General features: G+C 39.3%; 1 long non-coding RNA gene across 2 annotated transcripts; it reads right to left on the bottom strand.

Moving 5' to 3' along the window:
* Window positions 1–12153: 12153 nt before the first annotated feature.
* LOC135296573 (uncharacterized) lies at window positions 12154–22193 on the bottom strand. Of its 2 annotated transcripts, none has more exons than XR_010358648.1 (6): window positions 21990–22193; window positions 21539–21851; window positions 19575–19691; window positions 15930–19475; window positions 14042–15075; window positions 12154–13778 (listed from the first exon to the last, which is right to left on the bottom strand). It is a non-coding gene; the product is annotated as an uncharacterized LOC135296573 (long non-coding RNA). The 2 variants fall into 2 exon arrangements; XR_010358649.1 differs by having other exon boundaries at window positions 19384–19475.
* Between the last annotated feature and the right edge of the window lie 307 nt (window positions 22194–22500).

Genomic DNA, 22500 nt, shown 5'->3' with positions numbered 1-22500 from the left:
TACAGAAAAAGAACATCCTGCTCCTATGTCTGGACAACCTGTGCCTGGGTCTGGAACAGATTTGTGCAGAAAAGGCAACCAGAGAAAGCCAGAAACCTTTTCCAAGAGCTACAAGTTTCCTCCAACAGGGATTACCAAGTACTGCCCTGGCAGGAAAGCATTGGTATTCATGGGTCAGTCTCTCAGAAAGCAACTCTGACCTGCATGGTGGCCAAAGATGGGGAAAATCAGCCTCTACTGACTGTCATACAAACTTTACATAGGATGATGTTTCAAGAGCTGGCCTCCTTACTGCACGCTTTGAAAATATGCAGCCTATGTCTCTCACATATACATTTATATTAAATATAATCCTACCTGCCAGTCATAACTCTCACTTGTGCCTAATCAGTGTAGTCAGGCTGGAAGATATTGGTAACTTTTTATAATGAAAATATTTATTACCAAATTCAAACACTTGGTTTCATAAGGGCAGATGAAGAACTGAATTACAAAGCACAACATTTTTATGTGGGTATATGACTTATTGAACTATCATTATGTCAAAAGGCCTATATTTCATAACACAGAACATTGAAAGGCTATCACTTGGGTATTATTTTTCACTCATGCAGTGGAAATAATACTAAAAGACGATTGTTGACCAAAAGTTTGGCCATTTCTACTCCTAAAAGCAGGAATTAAAACAAATTTAATGATATATTTCATCTTTTCGTGACTTTTATGACCACAGTTTTCAATTAAATTTTTTCTCTTTCACTGATCACCGTGGAAAAAGGCAAGAGGAGAAACTGATTAAGACTCTGTCAGGACCTGTCACATTTAATAACAGTAGGTTTAGGTATCACCTTCTAAATCAAACAAAACCCAAAAACCTGAGCCCTATATTTCCTCCCCTGCAAAGAGACCTTTACACAGAGAAACCCCTAGGATCACAGGGAGTTAGCAGAGATTTAGGATATAACTGATTGTGATAACAGGCATGACACAGGCAATGGAAACATGGACTTAAGAACAAAACAAAAGGAGGGGGTGTAAGAAAACGGGGAAGAAGTGACTACTTCTCTGTAACAACCTTAAATACTACCTGTAGAAATGTGAAACATAAAATAATGTAGACAGAATAACTATATTTAGTTTGGTGGTCTCTCTCTATCACCACTGTCAAAAGAGGTACTTGTACATAACGGGAAGTCATTTTTCAAAAGGATGGTGCTGCATAGGTCATAAATGCAAATGTCTAAGATTTTGAGCTGAAATGCTAGGATCTCCATTAGTTTATGTTGTCTGTGATTTCCATACATTTCCCTGCTGAGGGCAGGTTATGCCTTAACAATTTTTAGTGCATTGACTTTTCTTTTAGGCAATCCAAAACCCTTGTTTAAAATTACAGTCTTGAAGTGGTGATAACCCTAAGGTAAACAAGATCTAGTCAGAAATGCCTACTGAGTGCCTTGAGAAATACATCGACACTATGTGTGAGATTCCTCTCCTCTCACTTTCATAATCCAAAACGTAGGCTTCTAGTTGACACTAATGGTCCCTCTGCAATTTAGAAAGGGGAATGCAGGTCTGTTCCCAAGAGTGATTCATTTAATCAGAAAATGAATTGGATACACATTTTGCTGGAAGTGCCTGGTCTTTCTCCATTGCCTACAAAAAACCTCAGGCCAACCTCTGTGCAGTTAAAGAAGAAATGCTCATCTCCAAGCACTTAAATGGCTAATAGTGAGAGAGAAAAAAACTCACCCTCATTGTCTATGGAGTCCACAGAGCTACAGATAATTTTGAAATATGAAGTTCTCTGATTAAAACATCTCCCAGCAGCCAGTTTCCAACATTTTTCTTATTCTGGCGAGCTTGTATAAATCAGAACTACTAAGAGGTGAATGTAGGCCAAACATATATAGCAATATGACATTTTATAGGCAGTTTTTCAAAAATAAAACCAAATGGTTTTATTCACAACTTATGCAAATTGAAAAGAGGTTTAAATTAGAAATGGAACTGAAAAAGAAGACATATAGAATGGCATGGGTATTCACACAAGGAATCAGAATTTATTGGCATAACTCCTTTGAAAAAAAATAGGTCTGAAGAAAAGATGGGAGGAATTACAAAGTAACTCAAAGGAGATGAATGACAATTTTCTAAGTTTCAAGCTCACACTAAAACTCCTTGTAGATGCCTTATAGGCTTCTTCATCATGGGTAGTCTATACCTTCAAGGGATGCCATTTTATGCATAGTCTTATAGAGCACTTTGACTAAAGGATATATATTTTCTCCCCAAAATTTTATTCCTGGATGAGAAAACAGACCTGCAGGCCTTCATTTTCGCAGTTTGGAGTGGAATGTGAATTAATTTTTCGCAGTTTCATAGTTTAAAAATGCAAAAGGAGTCTGGTGTCCCATTTAACACAGATTGCAGTACTTCAGTCAGAAATATCTTTCATACCTGCGTTTTACTTCTCTAAGGTAATGTCAATGAGACAGAGAAAAACTTTGCTTGCTATGATTGAAGCTGAATTGGATTGTGTTCCACTGTTATGCTTTCCAGTCACTTAGTACACAGTCCTTGGATTTTGGAAGAAAATGGCTGCATTTTTTTTCCTTCTATTTTCATCCAAAAAGAACATAAATCCATAGAACTATTCATTAGAAAAGCTATTTCACAAGCAATTATTGTAAATCCATAGCTTTCAGATATACAGGCAGTGAAGAATATGCATTCCTTACGCAAAATGACAAAAAGCAGTCTTCATGCAAGCCTGAAGTTTGAATAGACTGATGTTTCAGTACTGGCCATTGCTGAGTGTTTAAAAAAAAACAAAAACAAAAACAAAAAGAAAACTATGTGAAATGAGACCAATTATGAAATGTCACTGAATTGAATGATTTGTTTTCTAACATGGTCTTAGTTCTTTTAGCTTATTATTCACAGAAGCAATTAATCTTCTTGGATTACAAAAACTATTTCAATATTCAAGATTCAGTGACAATCAGATGCTCCTGTCTACATCTGGAATGTCAAGTGTATATGCTAAAGCTCTCAGGGAGGTGCATTGTTACTCAGCATGACAGAATACATAATTTTAGTCATAACGCATCCCTTATGAATAAAAGCACACCTACCCTTAAAAAGTATTTTGTGGAATGTGAACTCTCTTATTTGGTCAAGGACTCTAGCCACACGAGACTAAGTCATCTTGAAATATAAATTAGAGTATAAACTAATTCTCACACATTTAACATATACACTGGCATTCTATTTGTAGGCTAAAGGTGAAAAAATAATATGCTACAGAGAAACAAAGTATGTCTGGATTTATGGAAGAGTCACCAAGACCACTAGCACCACATGTAAATTGCACTGTAGCAGAACAGAAATTTTTCTGCCAGTGTGACTCTGAAATTTGTACCTTCCCCATATTTAATGAGATAAATTCCCTGCAATTGTACTCTTTTGGATGATCATTTACATCTAATTGTAATCCTAACAGGCCTATGTCAGCACAGCCTTTGCAGCCATAAATCTTACTAATGACAACATCTCTAAAGCTTTTTTGTTTCATACCCCAAGCACAGCAAAATTGTCAGATGAGTTCATGAAGAAGTGACAGGCTATTGTTCTTCCTTACATTCATGATCAGATCATTAACACAAATCTAATGCCCATAACATTTTAGTGGCTTTGATTAGGTATAGAAATCTCACTACAGTGTGTAAGGGACAAAAGTGTGTCATCACATTACAGAACACATGTAGTCAAAAATCCAATCATTATTTTAAAGGGAAACTAGAAAAAAGCTAGCAGATTCATTAAAAGCAATCCTTTCCAGCTGCTCTTGAAGGATAAATACATTTGTTTTGAAGAAGACTACATGAATTATTTATTTTAGTCAAAAGAGAGCAGTACATTAATCCAGGTTCTCTACCTTATGCCCAGATTCAACTGACTGTAGGCTATAAAATTACTCAAGGGAAGTTGGTTTCATTTGTATTAGCACACATATTTAGTATATAACTCACAATACAGAAAGATCTCACACTGGGACTGAGAGAATGCCTTTTAATAAAAGAGATCTGGATTGCAATGAAGCCATGAGAATTTCTAGTCAATGGTGTATGAAATACAATTTAAAAATTGGTTATTCCATAACCTATGTTTCAATATCAGCTTAGGAAAAAATAGACTTAACTTTCTTGCAGTGCAAGTTGACTTCAAGTAGTGAAAAAAGAGCAACTGGTGCTTCAGGCTGTTCTATAGGGTCAGAAGCAAGGAAAGCCTTAATGCAGGAATAAATATCAATACCTAAAAACATATTAAAACAACGAGGGTTAAGCAGAAATTTACAGTTAAGGTTTTGATAGTGCTTCCTCAGGTCCCTAATCAGTCAGTAGCACTAACATTTTTTCAGTAAACACTTCATATTTACAGCCCACTGCTTTTCACATTCAGAAAAATACCAAAATGGAGGTACCATGTTCACATTTCTTGGTATGAAGCTGTTTCAGGGATTATAGCCAGTGATAGGATTAGAATGCTACTATTGGCACAAAAAAAAAACCAACCAACAAACCAAACAAAAAACCCTAATGATTTTAAACCCATGTGAAAGGACAGGAAAGGACTTTCTTGATAAAGAATTTTGCCTGAGATTTGATACTGGAATTTATTCCTGCCTTGCAACTTAATTATCCTTAATCTTTGTCTGTTTGTTCTGTATCCTGCCCTATCTTCGCTACCACCACAGGGTCAACTTGGAAAGTGCAGTTTTCAGAACAGGGATGTCACTCTAGTGCCCTAAATGAATTACAGATTTATAAATATATAGGAATTCAGAATTATCAGCTTGTAGCACACCAACCACATATGCCTCCTGTTATGTGATTCAGATTATTAAACTTGTGAGTTTTTCTCATAAGCCTCTCGAGCTGAAACGGCATTCATCTCAACTCTGCATGCTGCCTCTGTGGCTGGAAGGTTAAACATATTTTTAGGTTCTGAAATACTACTCCACTGTACTCAGTATTCCCTGCCCACACACATTTCCTGTGCCTTCAACAGGGCAAGTGACTGTAGGAATATGTCCTCACTCAAAAGTGAGGCAGCCCCTTAAAATTTCCTTGCAAATGAAATCCAAGAGGAAGAGCCTGCAGGGTTCCTAGGCATAATTGAAGCCTCCTCTCAAAGAGGCTCTGGAGGAGACAGCATTTACAGCGTCTTGTTTGCATGAATAATGTAAACCATCAGGGTGATGTTTGTGCACAGTGAAAAGAAACAGCATCGTGCTTACCCAGTATTCTAAGTGTCCAGCGGGCTTTCAGATCAGAATTTTCTCAAAGAACAAGCACAAAATTATTTTTTCCTAGCTGCTGGCTCTGAAAACTTCAGCTGAAAGTTGATCTGAAATGCTTACGTTTATTGCACGTTGCAAAGATTTTGTGAGCCAAAATGCCCTCTAAATTATAGGTATGAAACTGTATTTTTCTTCAAAGAGTTCATTTCTATCTTGGAAATCTGTCCTGTGTCTGGAGCTCTGGTATCAATTGTTGATAGAGTATGAGCCAAGCAGAATCCACTTTGCCTTACTACAACCACAGGTTCTGTGATTTGAACAGACATAAGGCTGTAATAAAACCTTTTTATCTGTGAGAGCGATGACCACCAATGCTGAGTGAGAAAATATAATTTCTATTCTTGTTTCTCAGATACAACTGCAACTCCAGGAACTACCATGAATTACTTATGCAATGAAAGCGGTATTCCCAAAAAATATCAAACAAAGTTTTGAAAATTACTGGCTTTCACATGTGACTGCTAGGAGGAAAATGTCAGTGTTAACTTCAGCTCAATCATTTGGGGGGACACCCCGTAGCTGGCAGCTATGGGATAACACACATTTTAGGTAGGCAAAGAAGTGTGGGGGAGCTGCTATGAGTTCACCACAAAACCATTGCTTGTGTTAGCCCAACTGGAGTCCCTGGTAAGTGCTTTCTACAGCTGTAAATCCATATGCTCTCCTGAAAATCTGTTGTTACTTTGTGTAAATCCCTAGCACTCTTTAGCCTACGTGACCCTTCTAATACAGAGACATGTAAAGTGATAGCCAGATTATTTCGATTTCTCCTCCATCAATGACTACAATATTCCTTTGGAGTTACGCTCTATTAAGAAACACCAGCAGAGATCAATACTCGGATCTTTATCTGTTCCAACTTTATTTGCTTATTCCCCACTGTGCTTTCTGTGGGGGAATGATATCTAGTACTTTCTGGTTTACAGGATTGTGAACTGCTCCAAGATAATACAGTTCAGGAGAACCGTTCACCTGAATACTGAACTCATGCATGTAGGGCTGAAATTAAGATAAAACTTTGTTTTGTTAGTAAAGAAAGAAAGTAAATTCAGAGTCTTTTTCTCTGCTCTAATCTTAGCATTTTCTGCTCAGTCTGCATGAGGTAAAAAATCTTGCTATAAAAAATCTTGCTATAAAACCTTCTTTAGAGCCTTTGTGGCAGCATTTTACAGCAACCTTTGAGCCTGGAGGCAATGGATGAGGGAGGTGGAAAGAACCTGAAGATTGCTCTGGATATATGGTCCCTTCCCAAATTCCTGTGCCAGCTAGGGGTTTGGCCCTCATCCTGCCCTTCCCTCCTCCCAAGCCTCTGACCTGCTGTCCCTCTGCTGAAAGCTACTGTCCTCAGCAAAAGGGCTGGTACAATAGCTTCAGACAAAATCATTATATCTCAAGTGTCTCACCTCCTCTGTGTACAGCCTTAGGAGAGCAGAGCCATTCTTCCACCAGATGCTGATGAGAAATACAAGGCAGTAGCATCTCCCACTGTCCATTACTCACCAGCCAGAGCACAGGTGGGAGAGGGCTGGCTGAAGGCATGTAGGAATTTCTTTAGATGTTCAGATTTCACAGACCGGTGAGGAGAGAGGACTGAGTTTCTGGAACCAGGAGGCCACACTAGAAGAATCATCAGTCATGGAATTGCTAAGTCCAACCATTAAACCAGAGCTGCCAAGCCCACCACTAAATCATGTTTTTAAGCTCTACATCTACCTGTCTTTTAAATATTTCCAAGGATAAGGACCCAGCCACTTCCTTGGCGGCCTGCTCCAATACTTGATAACCCTTTCCTGGAAGAATTTTTCCCTAGTATGCAATCTAAACCTACCCTGGCACAACTTGAGGCAATTCCCCCTTGTCCTGTCACTTGCTGCCTGGGAGAAGAGACTGACCCCCCCCCACCTCACTACAGACTCCTTTCAAGTAGTTGTGGAGAGCAATAAGGTCTCCCTTCAGCTTCTTTTTCTCCAGGCTAAACATCCCCAGCTCCCTCAAGCTGCTCCTTGTTAGTCAGATCTTCACAAGCTCTGTTGCCTTTCTCTGGACACGGTCTAGCATCTCAATGTCTTTCTTGTAGGGAGGGACCCAAAACTGAACACAGGATCTGAGGTGTGGCCTCACCAGTGCTGAGTACAGGGGGACAATCACTGCCCTGCTCCTGCTGGCCACACTATTGCTGATACAGGCCAGATGTCTTTGGCCTTCTTGGCCACCAGGGCACATGCTGGCTCATGCTCAGCTGGCTGTTGACCAGAACACCCAGGTCCTTATCCAAGAGGCAGATTTCCTACGGCTCTGTCACAAGCCCGTAGAGTTGCATGGGGTCGTTGAGACCCAAGTGCAAGATCTGGCATCTGGCCATGCTGAACTTTATAGAGTTGGCCTTGCTCCCTCTGTCCAGTCTGTCCAGATCCCAGTGCAGATCCTTCCTGCAATCCAGCAGATCAGCACTCCTGCCCAGTTTGGAATAGTAACACATGCCCATGCCTATGGGCTGCTGAAGGAGAGTCAAGCCCAGGCACAATGTTGTGCCAATGCAGCACTTAAGCATGGCTCCCTCTGCACACATCTGCTTAATTATAACTCAGACACTTTCAAATTACATTTTGAGTTTTCACAAGAACAAAAATTTGTATTTTTGGCAAAGGTGTCAGCATCAAAATGACCAGGTGCTTATATTCCTAGCACTTCCATGCTTTCCTGTCTGTCTTGGGACTTTAGAATATGGCTCCTTGCCTTGCTCTTCAGTTTTTCTGTGAGCAAGCATTGCTCTATCCTCACCAGGGTTTTTACAAGTCTTTGTTCATTCACAGGGCAAATATCTGGTGAATCTCAGCTGTAGGATCTGCATTTAGATTTATTCTTCCAACATGCCCACCCCATTGTGTGGGACTTAGTAACACACCCACATACTTAGAAGGGGCGTTCATGCTTTAGAAACAGGCATGCATCCAAGAGTTTTGCTGGATCAGGATCAGAGTATTCGCCACCAGATGGCACCCACAGGTGGAAAGTTTTTATTCCCTTTATTACATACTTTTATGATTTTTTTGTGCAGTAGTGACTACACACAAGAGTATTAGATACTATCCCAACAGCTGTGATAGTTTCTCATTTGTTTAAAACAATTCAACATTTTAAAACTAAATTGCTTATCATTTTTATCGGAGTAGTCATGCAGGTGCATCAGTGGCACAACACAAAAGTCAGACATATACTCCAGCACCACATTCCCTCTCTGTTCAGACCCGTTAGCCTGCTGCATCTTCTCGTGCTTGAAGATCCAGCGCGGCCCTGCAGATTTCATTTAATTTTATCCACAAGCACCCCCAAGCCACAGGATCGTGGACTGAGATGGAAAGACTAAAGGGCATCAGGGGCACCAAGATGAGATGCCATAACTGCTTTCTGTGTATCGTATCATGGAGAGACACAGGTTAATAACTAGGTTTGAACACAATGTCTGCAGCATCCTCTTCTAAGAACATAGCAACAAATCATTACAGTCTGTAGGATGTCAAGCTGTTGCCATGTCACTAATACTAACTCTATTTTAAAGTTCACTTTTGCAAAGCCAAATGCCACTCTGCCATGATCACAGGTATTCCCAGCCATATAGGAAAGCTGAGTCACATGGACACACTTTTAAACCTGTTAATGTTTGCAGGAGCTGTTGCCCAACACAGTGGGAGATGTGCATGCTCTTAGAAAGTTTTTTGGCCTAACTAGCAGAACCTGAATATGTGCCTCAAAGCATTCAGGCATGCTAGTCACAGAACCTCAACACCTCATGGAAATACCTCCTGGCTGTGGGCAATAAGAACACTCACATGGACGTTGAGTCACAGAATGACAGAGTAGGGACTGACAGGATTTAATGAGAGAGAAAAAAATCCCTGAAACACAACACAAAACTATGCCACTTTTTCTTCTAATGGTAGAAGGTATCCAGATCTCCAGAAATCTTTATGGCCTTATACTCCCTACTCCTATGGCAACTCCATACTCCTAGCATCACAACTTACCTACAATGGTTCATTTATTTAACTTTTTTTTCTCCCCACAGGTTGTGCCACCTTAATCCCTCATGAAGACCACTACTATTATTATTGTTATTATTATTATTATTATTTATTCAGCTCAGAAGAATACATCTAAGTATTCTCCAGTTTTCATGTCCCTTTATTCAATCCACTATTAAGCAGGTTCCACTATGAAAAAGAGGTTCTGATATAGAAAGGTACACTGACATACAGGTTTAATAGTTAAAAGCTGTTTGTATTGTTTTTAAACACTGACAGTGAAATTCAGTATAGACAAATATAGAAGGATACAAATAGAGAAAAACAATCTAATTTTTAAATCTGTAAGAGAGGGTTTAGAGCTGACTCCTGACCAGATTGAGATCTTCAGCTTATAATATATCATTTAAAGAAAACATCAGCATGATACTGAGCAGAAGCCAAAGTAAATGTTCAGAATTATGAGAATTCTACCATGGTAGCTGGTATGTTTTGGATTTGTGATGAAAACAGTGTTGATAACAGAGAATTTTAGCTATTACTGAGCAATGCTTTCACAGAATCAAAGCTATTTCTGTCTCTCATGCTGCACCACCAGTCAGTTGGCTGGGGATGCACAAGAATTTGGCAAGGGGACACAGCCAGGACAGTTGACCCCAAGTGACCAAAAGGATGTTCCATACCAAATAGCATCATGGCCAGCATACAGAAATGGGGAAAGGAGAAGCAAGTGCGACATGTTCTGAGCCACAGTGTTTGTCTTCCCAAGTCACCATTACGCCTGATGGAGCATGGCTCTCCTGGGGATGGCTGAACACCTGCCTGCCCCTGGGAAAGACTGAGTGAAGTCCTTGCTTCATTTTGCTTGTGTGCACAGCTTTGCTTTACATATTAAACCACTTTTATTTCAACCATGGGTTTTCTCACTTTCACCCTTCTGATTCTTTTCTTCATTCTGCTGTAGGAAAGAGAGCAAGCAGCTAAGTGGGACTGAGCTGCTACAACAGCAAACCCTGGTATGCCACTGCATACATCTCTTCATTAATACTCTGTGTTGTTCTTGTGCCACTCTCCATATGAAAAAGGAGCTCAGAATAAAATAGTAGAGAAGCAAAACAACATTGAAAACAATTACAGAAGGTGTCTGAAGCCTTTTTCAGAATAATTCCCATTACAAAGAACAAATGAAATTACTAGTCTTATATCTAAAGTCCAGCTGAAAGTGCATTGCAGAAGAGATCTGTGCAAGTGTGAAGATGTGAACACGAAACAAATAAATGTTCAGAGTTCACCAGCTCAAGCTGATGAACCGGTGGTAGGTAAAAGTAAACATGGCAGAAACATGTGCAGGAGAACACAAAATCAGTAAATCCACATGAGGTTAGAAAGGGATTGAACAAAGAAGAGAATACCCAAGACATGATATGGTTCAGGAGCTGCAATATGTTAGAGCAAAATCTAAGGAAATATCACACTGTGTTTGCTCCTCTCGTACACACTTCCCTGCACCTTGCTTCTCAAATTAAGGCTGTTCTTGCATCCATTTCCATTTTTAAAGAGTTACAGAAAGAAGCTTCCTGGTTTGTCACCTGAGTAGTAAATGTCAGGGTGGTTTCTAATGGAAATACTAATTTGCAAGATGCTCAAAAATCCACGTATATATAACAAGCTTCTATTTAATAGAAGAACCTCAACCAAATGAACTAATCATGCTATTCTTGTTTATGGTGGAATCATTGATAAGCACAGTGGTTTGCAGATGGGTTAATTACTAATCCTACAGATCTTCAAAATGCAATGTAGACATGGAAGACAGTCCCTATGAGAAGTATAACCTAGTGCTTGCCACTGCCTTGTCACTTCCCAGGACAATTTTGTTGTAGAGCCTAAAGTGCAGAAATAGAGTGAACTCCCATAGAGAAAAGAATAACCAAAATTGGGAGAGTTAAAAGGTTAAGCAAAAAAGCAGCACCAAAAAGGCTAACAAAGACCTCCAGGAAAGCTTCACAAGGAGGAATTGTTATCAACAGGGTCGAGTCAAAAAAATACCATGGCTCAAGAAAATACAGCTTTCATTTGGGGAGGTGAAAGAAAACAGAAAAGGAGCTTTTAGCTCCTGGTCCTTAAAAAACTATCTGAAAAAAACCCCCACAGATAAACACGTGCAAATAAAACCTCTGCCTGGAGGCCTCTCAGTTCAATAATTCTCAAGAAACTGAACTGGCCTATCTAATTTATTAGGGTATTAGCCCCAAGAAATTAGGTTTTAAAGAGACCTAGCAACCAAAAACCACTAAGAGAGGGACTTTGCTTACATATCACTTTTATCCCCAAGGTCTCTCAAATTCTTAAGGTACATTTACACCAGACTAAGAACAATAAACTGTCTCCCTCTCACAAAACCCCAGCTACAAAAAGCACAGAGAAGAGCTGTTTGTGCAGCAGAGAGGCTTTTACCTGGAAGGCAGACTCCTGGTGACAGGACAGAGAAGAAAACTCTCTTGTGACTCCTGTTGGTAAACAAGCATCACCCTAAATCACATTAATTAGTTTAATTTAAGAGTCTCACAGAACAGTACACAGTGGCAGGAATGCAATACTGCAGTGCACAGCAAATGGGAAATTGCTAGTGGGCATTTTTTCATTCCTGCTCATCACAGATCTGAGTGGATAAAAAGTGTTGGTATTTTCCTGACTGTAACTAAGTACCAAAGTTGATACCTTAAGGAACAAAAGTAGAACACAGGAAGAACTGTGAATGAAGAAAATATAAAATATGAATGAGAAAAATGCTGAATTGGCTTAAAACAAGAGGATTTAGACCCTGTAGCCCAGAGCAAGCCTGGAGACTGGCCACAAGTTAGTGTAAAATATATATTTAAGTGGGTCTGCAAGTTTGGAAATTTCTTTATTGATATTTTGACATTGCTTCAAACTGTGTTACACATGGAGCCCTCTAAATCCATAAGAAAAGTATAAACATTCAAACAGTGGAATTTTTGTCCCATCCTCCTTGTGATTAAGCTGGAAGGCTGTCAAGGATGGACATCAGATAGGCGCAACATATTTTCTAGGCTATTTCTGAGCTTTTCCTACACTGAGAGTGGTGGGGGAGTGACAGTTTAGACTGCTCCAAAACCACACAAATGGGCTCTCAGTGTGGTATGAAGCATCCCTTTGGAGAGCTAATTGAAAGAAGCAGTTTCACAATAGCTGCTCAAGGCCAGATCTCTATTGAAGACAGTTTGGCCAAAGCAACTGTTGACAAAGTAGCCAATATCCGAATCAGCTGCTTGAGCCAGCCTCTGGCACACCCTGCTCTCTGCCTTGCCCTGGCTGGAATGCAGAAATTTCAGGTTTCTGTGTGGTGCAGTGGGTCCAGGTGCTGCGTCTCTGCATTTTGGGCAAAGAAACCCTCCAGTTCTGGAAATGTAGCATGCTGGCAGTTGATTCCAGTGTATTGAGAAGTGATAGATCTAATAATTCTTATTTATAGGTTAACATTGGGACGATTTGAGAGATAATATCTATTGTTAGATCAAAATGCAGTAGCTGCAAATTGTTTAAAAAGGAGGTGTAAATCTACATGTGTTCAGAGATTTAGTTCCTCAGCTGGATGCTTGCAAAGCCTGCAAATTGGGTGCTGTTTGTACTGATTTTAACTTCTTTTATCACATTAGAACTACCTCTGTGGGAGAATGAGTGTCCTCTTCCCCTCAATGCAGTTAGCAAAGCAAAGTTATCAGAGCATTTTCCCTGCAAAATTCTTCATTAAAGGATGTTGACAGATAAGCAGAAAATAATATGGTGGGAAAGAAAAATATTACTCCACAGACGATTTTTTCTCCCCCCAAGATCAGGAATTATATTCCTCAATTTACAGTGATGTGTTAAGTCATATCCATCTAAAAATAAATAATATAAGCTTATATCAGATTAAGTCATCTTTACATTTTCTGTGTAAATTAAATCAGATCTGATCTGGAATTCACTGACACAAGCAGTGAACTCTAAAACACTCTTTTCATCAGACACTGCTCACAGAAGAACTGCACTCAAATTATTTTCACCAACTTAAATGTCAAAAGAAGGAAGATGCAAAAGTGCACGAGGGCATATAATTTTTCTCATTCCAATAATTTAAGATATTAGCAATATAAGTAGCAGCTATTTTAAGAAAGGAATATATGCATTTCCACCTACGCCTTTCCAAAACTGCTCTTCTTACTGTACCTAACAGTCTTTGCAGTGCTCTCCACAAAGTATAAACATAATTAATTGATGTGGTCTGTATTAAACTACTCCAGCAGGGGACATCACACATGCAGCTGTCAGCTGCAAAACTCAGTTCTGTTCCTCCGAGTTTTGTCTTCCACATTTACATTATGCTGCACCTGGAAGACATTTTTCACCATTACCAGACATACATAAACTGTAGCTTGAAAGTATAAATAAACATAGAGAGGAGCTACTCATTAAGACTCAAGCATCTATTACAGACAGTCATCAGCACCAGGCAGCACTAGACATATGGCAAAGGATGACTTTCTCTTCCATTTTATTAATTCTGTGAAATTTTGCAAGTCTCCTTCCTAAAGATCAATTGTCTCAGATTTTCACCTCTTTAGCTCATTCAGTTACAACCAGTATTACTTACTTGATTACTGGACCTGTTCCTCATGAAAAAGTGGTGATCATTTAATATATCAGGCATAAAGACTGCTCTGCATTCTGCTCATTGGACTACATCAACACCATTTGCATATGTAAGTTAGCACTGTGGAGAGTCCAAGTTTTCCCATTTGTTCAGCAGCTGAAAATGTATGGCAGTAACTCAGTCAAAGTCTGCCTGCTGTCAGAATCGGATGACAATGAATGATTGGGTGACAGCGGATGACGTCCATTTCCTTTTCTTGCATACTGATGATCATCAAGCATAAAATTGCAAATTTCAGTTAATCTGGGACTTCTGAAAGTCTGCTGAAACCTGTTTTGAAAGACTGCTCAAGAAATAAGAAGTAACAAAATGTTCGTAGACCAAATTACCTAATAACAGGGAAACATTCTCTGGGTAAATCAGCTTGAAAATAATAACAAATAATAACAATTTAAAAATCTAAGAGATGAGTAGAAATCTGAGTTGGAACTTTTTTCTGCCCTGTTTAGTTAATGCGTTTTGGCACTGATTCATAGCCTTATCTCCCCCAACAGCACTAATATTTTAACTAACGTAATTCATTTAATTATGGATAAAAGCTGAGGAAAGTTCATTATTCAGACCATAAGACTGATTTAAATGTTTTAAATTGCTTTGTTCCCTGACATAGACTGCCTTGAATGTGAAAACTGTTTTTTTCATCAATTTAATTCTAAATTTGCAATGCCTTCCTCTCTATATTTTGCTATTGTAAGTATACTTATTCTGAAGACATGTTATTTGTTAAAAAAATACTAGCCTTATCTGCTTTTATTTTACTTTAAAACACAAATGTTTTAAAGGGGTTACATTTCAAGGTTTCATATCTTAGAGATAGTGAAACATGGTTGGAAGATGCACTGTCATAACTTGCTAGGACAAAATAACTTCATGCTGCCTGTGAGTGGAGGGTTCCTTCTTTTCTTTTTTCACTCCAGATTGCATATTCCTGTGCTCAGAGGGTCACAGAAGGACAGAATCATTAATCCATCTCCCTGAAAAGTAGCAAGAACAAACAGAGAGTAAATAAAAACTGAGACAGAAAGTATCTCTTTAGGATATGGAAGTGCTTTACACTATTAAATCTCTAGGAGATATAGATTCCCCAGGGGCTGGCAGCACACAAACCAGAGCCCAGGACATACATCTCACTTACACTGCTCCTGGGCCTGGGCCTGTCTATCAGCTGCGCTATGAAAACATTACCACAGCATAAATGTTTAATAGTGGAGAGAGACAATGTGATTGATATAACTTGAGAGCAAATCCAGTCATGTATTGACTGTGCTATTCCACTTCCTCTGCAGCCTGACTCTGGGACTTAATGAAAGAGAAGGAGTACATTAAATTCATGCTGACAACAAAAACCAAAGCAGGGATCTTTTAGCTATTCTAGGAACCGTCTGTAAAAGTTAGTTAGCTAGAGCAGCAGTAAGCCAAAATCTTCATGGGGAAATATGTGATGATGTAATGTGGTCATCCCAAATGCATGGCTATAAAACTCTATAGCACGCCACACTTTGCAAGACACTATAAAGATTTTATGGCCATGCATCTGGGAGGAGTGCTTTGCTCATGAGTGATGGAGCCACCAGTGAGTTATGTAAGTCTTTGCCAGAGGAGCAGAACAGAACATAAACATTTTTATAGGATTCCACACCATCTCATGTAGCAATCTGAGGATAGACTTTCTTATTTTTACTTATTTTGGTCCCTGTTGGAACAGCAATGGTTAGAAACACTGTTATATGAGGAGCAGCAGAACCCATTTCCATCACCACTCCCTTCAGCAGTTATTCATATAATGGAAGTTTTGTAAATTTGGTTGCACAGTTGTAATGTGACTTACAAATGCCTGTAGTGTTGCCATCGCCACAGATGCAATGAACACATGCTCAGGAGGAGTCAGGAAGACAGCAGTGACCACTGTGCTGGCAGACTTACCATCCCTCTGCTCCCATAACCACTGTACCTCTGAACACATCACAGAGCAAAGTAGAAACCATTCCACTGCATTCCTTTGATGGCCTCTGTGCTTTGTGGGTTTTCTGTTTATCAAGTTTTCTGTTTATCAAGTTATCTAGCCAATATACAACACAGGTTATCTAACAACCAGTTCCGCTGAGACCTACCTGAAAGGAAATGCCACTATATACATCCAGGATTACATCTCATGTGTTAAAAGGGAACCTGGACCCACTTTCAAAGGATTGCTTGGGACACTATACAGTCTGGAGACTGCCATGGAAGGTCTACGGCTGATCATTTGGAAGAAACAGAGCTAAACTTCTAGAATCCAAAACTACGATTTTATGGAATTACTTCATTTATTTTCTTATGTTTGTATGTTGTATTCATCTCTCTTAAATGCAATGATGGTGGCCTTCTATGGGGGCAGGAATTTAGGATGCATATTGCTCTTTCTTCCATGCATCCTTAGGTGCACTTAATTTAGTAAAGAACTAATCAACACAAAATAGTTTAACTGGTCATCCTGAATAGGGCAAGTTAGCAGCCAGACAAGGTCTACTGGATCCTTCCTTTTCAAAAATGTGGTTTGTTTGATTTTTAAGAGATTTGTATTCTTTCTTCTTCACAATCTGGTCAAACTATCTGTCAAGAAAGAAAGACTAATTGCACAAACTTCCTTTTATATTGTGCTCCTTGACTGCTGAAGAACTACTGTCAGGTTCTGCTACCAATTTTAACATTTCAGAATTTTGGGGACTTGGTTTGTGAAAACAGCTATTAGAAAAATATGTCGTAGCATGCACACTCTTTTGTTAATATATGCATTGCTGTATGTATATATGTATAAAATATATTTTAGTACTTCAAGCAAAGAAATAAAGTGCAGAACAGTTTGAACAGCAAATGTTCTTCAACCTACAGAGAGATGGAAGGATGTATTCATCAAATGGGTTGTGTAATCTATGACAAGTTTAGAGGGGGCTACAAAAGAATACAAAAGAACAAGAATAACAAGAAAATCAGGACCAAGTAGTTCATACTGAGCAAAAAACTCCTCTTCACATACTAAAAAACACAGGAAGATGGTATGTATTTCCTGTTGTCATACATCAACAGAGCTGTTTAATAGGATGCAGTCACCTGAGTAAAACTGCAGAAAACACAGGCGTTTACAGGTGGCAATGAGGTCCAGTTCATAGGTGGAAGACTTGCTATGGTGTAACTTAAATTGGTCCATTGAGTGTTCTATTGCTGGCAATCACATTAGAGAATAAAATAATCCAATGTGAACTTCAAGTTCAGGTTAAGTTCATGGGGGCTGACACACATGAACAAAGTTAAGTGTCTTTTTTATTGCTCACAGAGGACATCTGATATGTAAATAATTTGGAGATGATAGGCACAAAACCTCATAATGCCATTTCCAGAATAATTTTTCAGCATAGAGCTGCACTTCAAAATACTGTCAGATAATCAAAAGATTTGGGAGCATCAGATGATACTACCACTATCTGATGCTATTACCTTTTTCCAGAGACCATCAATTTATGTCACTGAAGAAAAGGAAAAGCAAACAAACAACAAATGAAATTATGAACCAATTGCTCTCTTTTGATCCAGTGGCATGATCTAAGGAAGACCCTCAGCATCCGACTTCAAAAAGTGAGATTAATGGAGTTCAGAACCATCCACCTTGCAACTTATTGTTCATCAACTGCTTTGGGGGGGATTTTCTGCAAACTGTGTGTGGTTCAACACTGAAAGCAGTGCTTTGTACCTCACCCTGGACACTCCTGAATGTCTAATTTCCCTCCTTAACAACCGAAAAGCTTCAGCAGTGGGAGACAGCTCAACTAGAGATAAAGAAGAAATGTTTGGGGAAGATGCCTATTAATCACTAACCACATGGTTTGCAGAGCTGCACATGGCCTGGGCATGAGTCCTACATAGCAGAACCAAATGTAAAAACAGGGAGTCATTTCATACAGTTCATTGTGGCCCTGGCAGCACCAAAGCCAGTTTTACAAGAGGAGCCAGCACATGGGTAAATTGAGCAAGACAGTATTTAGAAACATAGCTGGAGGGCAAGGAATGGAACGACACGGAGTCTTTCAAAGATACCCACGAGAGTCAGTCAGGCTCTCACACCTGTATAGACACCTTTCTCAGCAGCTGGCAGCAGGTTCTGCTCTGGTGCTTTAAGGGAAGCTTATCTAGCTTTGCTCGCAGCGAAGCGTGAGATTAGGTTAGACAAAATATTCACATGGCTGTCTCAAATACCTTTCTCTATTGCTTGTCTCTACTGCTAAATGACAGTGACTCTGTATGAAGAAGGATTCTGGTCAAGTATCACAGTATTTCAGAAGCAAGGAATTGCAGGTGCCTGAAACTTAGATGGAAACAGAATGTGAGGAACTCACTGAGGTATAGCAGTAAGCTTACGTGCTTGTCCTGGATCTGAGAGCAAAGGGCCTGGCTTGAGTTGGATTTTTACCTTAGCATAACTTCAGAACAAGTTAAAATAAACAAACATCTTTTCAGATATGCAGACAAGACTACAGAAAGGCAACAGAGATAAAACAATGAAATCACAAACATGGCTAAGGACTCCTTCACGGTGGCATTCATGGTAGTAAATCCTCCATCTGCAGGTGTCTAAGAATATACGGACAGAAGGTGAGAGCATCATGTGTGCCAACACCAAGAGACTTGATGCCCATTGATATTTCTGGGGTTTTTTTTAATTTTTAAACTTTTACTAAATCACTGATTTACAAAGTTCTGTTTGGTATTAAAAAAGCCAAATACCCACAGCTCATTACCATGCTTTTGTCAGCACACAGCTCAAAATTAATCACCCCTGGCTTGCCACTGGTAGTCTGTAAACACTGCAAAATACACCAAGGAAAATTAAGCAAAACACCTAAAGATTGTGTATTTCTCTAAAAAAATCAAAAATTAAGTGCTTTGATTGTTTGAGTCCTGTCTTCTGTCATGAGGTTGTTGGTGAAAACTTGACTCTGAGTCCTTCAGTGGGGTTGGCAATCCTCAGTGCGAAGCTGTCTTGATGACTTGCTAAGCAACAGTGCAGACCTCTACCTTTCCACTATGCTTGCATATTAGTTTAAACTGATAATTTCTCTGAAAACTTCCTGCTTATCTTGGTAAATGAGGTGAGGTTTGTTTATTATTTTCTAGTCATTCAGAAGTTATGCACTTAAAGAAGAAGGAAGACTTGCAGAATAAAAGGGAGAATGTATAGAATCCAAAGCTGAAAAATTCTGTAAATATTTCCATTAATCTCATGTTTTAAATCAATGTGTTTTCTTTACCTATAAACAAAGTCAAGTGAAAATACCACCAATCATGCTTGAACAATCTAACATTCTATGTGTTCTGTCTTCTTCTTGTACACAGTAAGGAACTGAAAAAAATTAGATGAGGAAGAGTTAGCTATGTGCTGCTGTCAAGCTGACTGATGGCAGAGATAGGACATAATTACATACCAGCACTTCAAACAAACCTGTGAAATCTGGGTCTTGTTCTGAGGCCAGATTTGAGCTGTAGCTGGTTTGGGATCTATTGTCTCTCTCTTGTGTCTTTTGGAGGGCATGGCACAGAAAGAGTTATGGAGGAAAACCTAAAGGCAAATAACAAAATGAAGCTATTATTTTTTGAAACATCAAATGAAAGTTACTTCTAACAATGGAAAATTCCCCAAAGAGAAGTAATAGAGTAATAGAAGTCCTTTGACTTGAGCCAGTAAATCTGTTCAAGACTGATGTTCAAGAGCTATAATCTTGCATTGACAGAGCAATGGGCTACATGACTCAAAGCTTTCTGTTTGCTGTGGACTGGTTTTTTTCTCTTCTAGTATAAGTCTGCTGAAATTTCAGATTGACACTGTTGTAAATGAGGAGAAAGGGGCACTGTAGTATGATTACCTAAGATTTTCCTAGACAGGAGGCACACCCTGAGCTCACATTGCAACTCTCCCTCCACTGTAGAATGGCCTAGACCAAAGTGTCATTCTCTCCCCATTCCAGCACATCCCTCATCAGCTTCCATCAATAGGGTCAAACCCCTCAGAAAAATGGTCCTGAGCTACCCCCAGGTAGCTGGGATTGCCATGGCTCTTCAGCTATCCACACAAAATTACATGAAACAACTCAAATTTGCAGTGGAATACCAAGGGTGAATTTCAATTTGACTGCCCCACTTCATCACTGTAAATAGTAAAACTCTCTGCTTGGCCCTGAGATCCCTCAGAGCTACAGATACACATATCACTCCCAATGTTTCAGTGGTTCTTTTTATGAGAGAGAAAAACTGTCTTCATCTCTTGCTTGATGTCGGTGAGTATTGAGCATTAAGAACAGATCTTTCACAAGATCCTTCACCAACATTATTATATTCATTTTGTAATTAAAGATCCTGTGAAAACAAAATGCAGTGAGCACAGAATTGAACAGAAGAGAATCAAATAGGATTTTCCACTGGCTTTCCATACCTCAAATATGGCAAATCACACTGAAATGTAGAAAACCAAACAGCAACAGTACTACAGTTAGATAGAAGTTTGCATTTCAAATACTACCAACCAAGACAGAAAATATAATCTGTTACATGTGACTTCTTCTTGGTTTTTTATTTAAAAATTATCATGAGATCTTTAGCTTCTACCCAGTTGCAAGTCATAAACAGATAAAGTGACTCATGTTATGGTCTTATCCAAAGGAAAACATTTCCTAACAAATCATAGAGCCAAAGTTGAAAGCCCTGAGGCCATATCTATATCTGCGCTAGTAAAGGAAATGTGCCAGGGCCTGTTTTCTGGCTCTGAGATCACCTGACACATGTTGCCACATCTTCTACTAAGTTCTCTTAGCCTCCAAAACAGGGTCATCCAAGCTGCCACAGCAAGTACAGTCCTTGGCATTTTCTAAGCCCCACACTGATCCTGGAAAGGCTTTGAGAAAACACTAATTATTCTGGCTGAAAAGAGTGCCAGGGTCTATTTCAACAAGTGCCTGGGAATGCTGTGATATCATTTAAATCAGCAGCATAGGTGCAGCCTAAGTCTCGATTATCAGAGCTTTAAATCTGTAGAAGTAATAGCAAGGCAGGAAGTTAGATCTGGGACTTTTACATATGGGACTATCTTTAAACTGAGTGTCTGACTCATTACGGAAAGGAGACTCACTGTGAAAGTCACAGTAGGATTAAGCATCCTGACATTTGAAAAATGTTCAGATCTAGGTTATCTGGATCTGAGATTATGCTTAAAGTATATCTCTAACTGAAACACTCTGCTGACATCAGTCTTGAGAAATGAGTATAAGGTACTTTCCCACTGTAACCACAAAGGTAATATTAATGCTGAGGGACTATTTTACAGTGTTACTTCACTGCAATGAACCAATACAGAATTTATTGTACCTGGAGAATTGCCTCAGAAGATCTTAAAAAAAACCCCATAAAACTGACCTTAAATAGCTCCTTGGTTATGAATGATAATTCCACCAAGCCCTTGTTCTGATCTGCAAGATTCCAGAAGCAGACTGAAGCACATAACTTCAGACAGAGGCATTGTAAGCTGCTTCTGATTAGGGAGACCAGTATACACAAAAAGATTTAATCAAATGCTGAGCAAAAGATCAAAGGGAATTAGAGATGTACAGCTCCAGAAAGAAGACGAGATTTCTTTCCTCTTTGCCTCCTATGATCCCCAATTCCTTTTAAACCAGCAGGAATTCCAGAAGATTCATGGTGCTGACAAGAGCCGCTTCTGTCTGTGCTCCTGTGTTTCAAAAAAAATCTTCTCTCAAAGATCAAAATCTACACAATTCTCCAAAATCTGTTTATTCATGTTTTTAAAGTTAAGCCTATGCAGTGGGCAAAGCAGTTTACTCAGGTAGTCAAGAGAAAAGCAACTCACACAAGGTAAGTAAGCAGGAGCAAAGTGAAAGGTGGAGCTTGGCAGCTGTTAAGCCTAACCCCAGCCAGGGTGTCTGATTGCTTTTTGTTTCTCACAAGCCCTGTGGCTCCCCTTAATTTCAGGGATGTATCTACTGCTCTAATTGCTCCCACAGCTGTTGCAGTCATGGGTATTATCCCTGCAACTCCTTCTACTTCTCTAGAAGGCTCTACATTAGCAAAACTCATGATGTAATAGCAGTAGCACAATACTTTAGAGAGGACTGTCAATAAGGGTAGGAGACACACCTGTCTTGTGTGAGGTGTTGTCCAAGTGATTAAAAAGCCCTGATGCAAAATGCCAGTTGAAGGACAAAGAAGCATCACAGCTGTTGGAGACCTCAGGAAAAGCCTCATAAATGGTCTTCTCATTCACTGGAATATCTGTATTGCCTGGCTCATTTTTCCTCTCTGCCTATTTGCTCTCTAAAGCCAAGACCTGAAATTTAAATGGTTACTTGACATATCACTTT

Source organism: Passer domesticus, chromosome 3 (assembly GCF_036417665.1).
Source record: "Passer domesticus isolate bPasDom1 chromosome 3, bPasDom1.hap1, whole genome shotgun sequence".
NCBI lineage: Eukaryota > Metazoa > Chordata > Aves > Passeriformes > Passeridae > Passer > Passer domesticus.
Note: the sequence above shows the minus strand (reverse complement) of the source record. Positions and strands in the feature narration are given on the sequence as shown.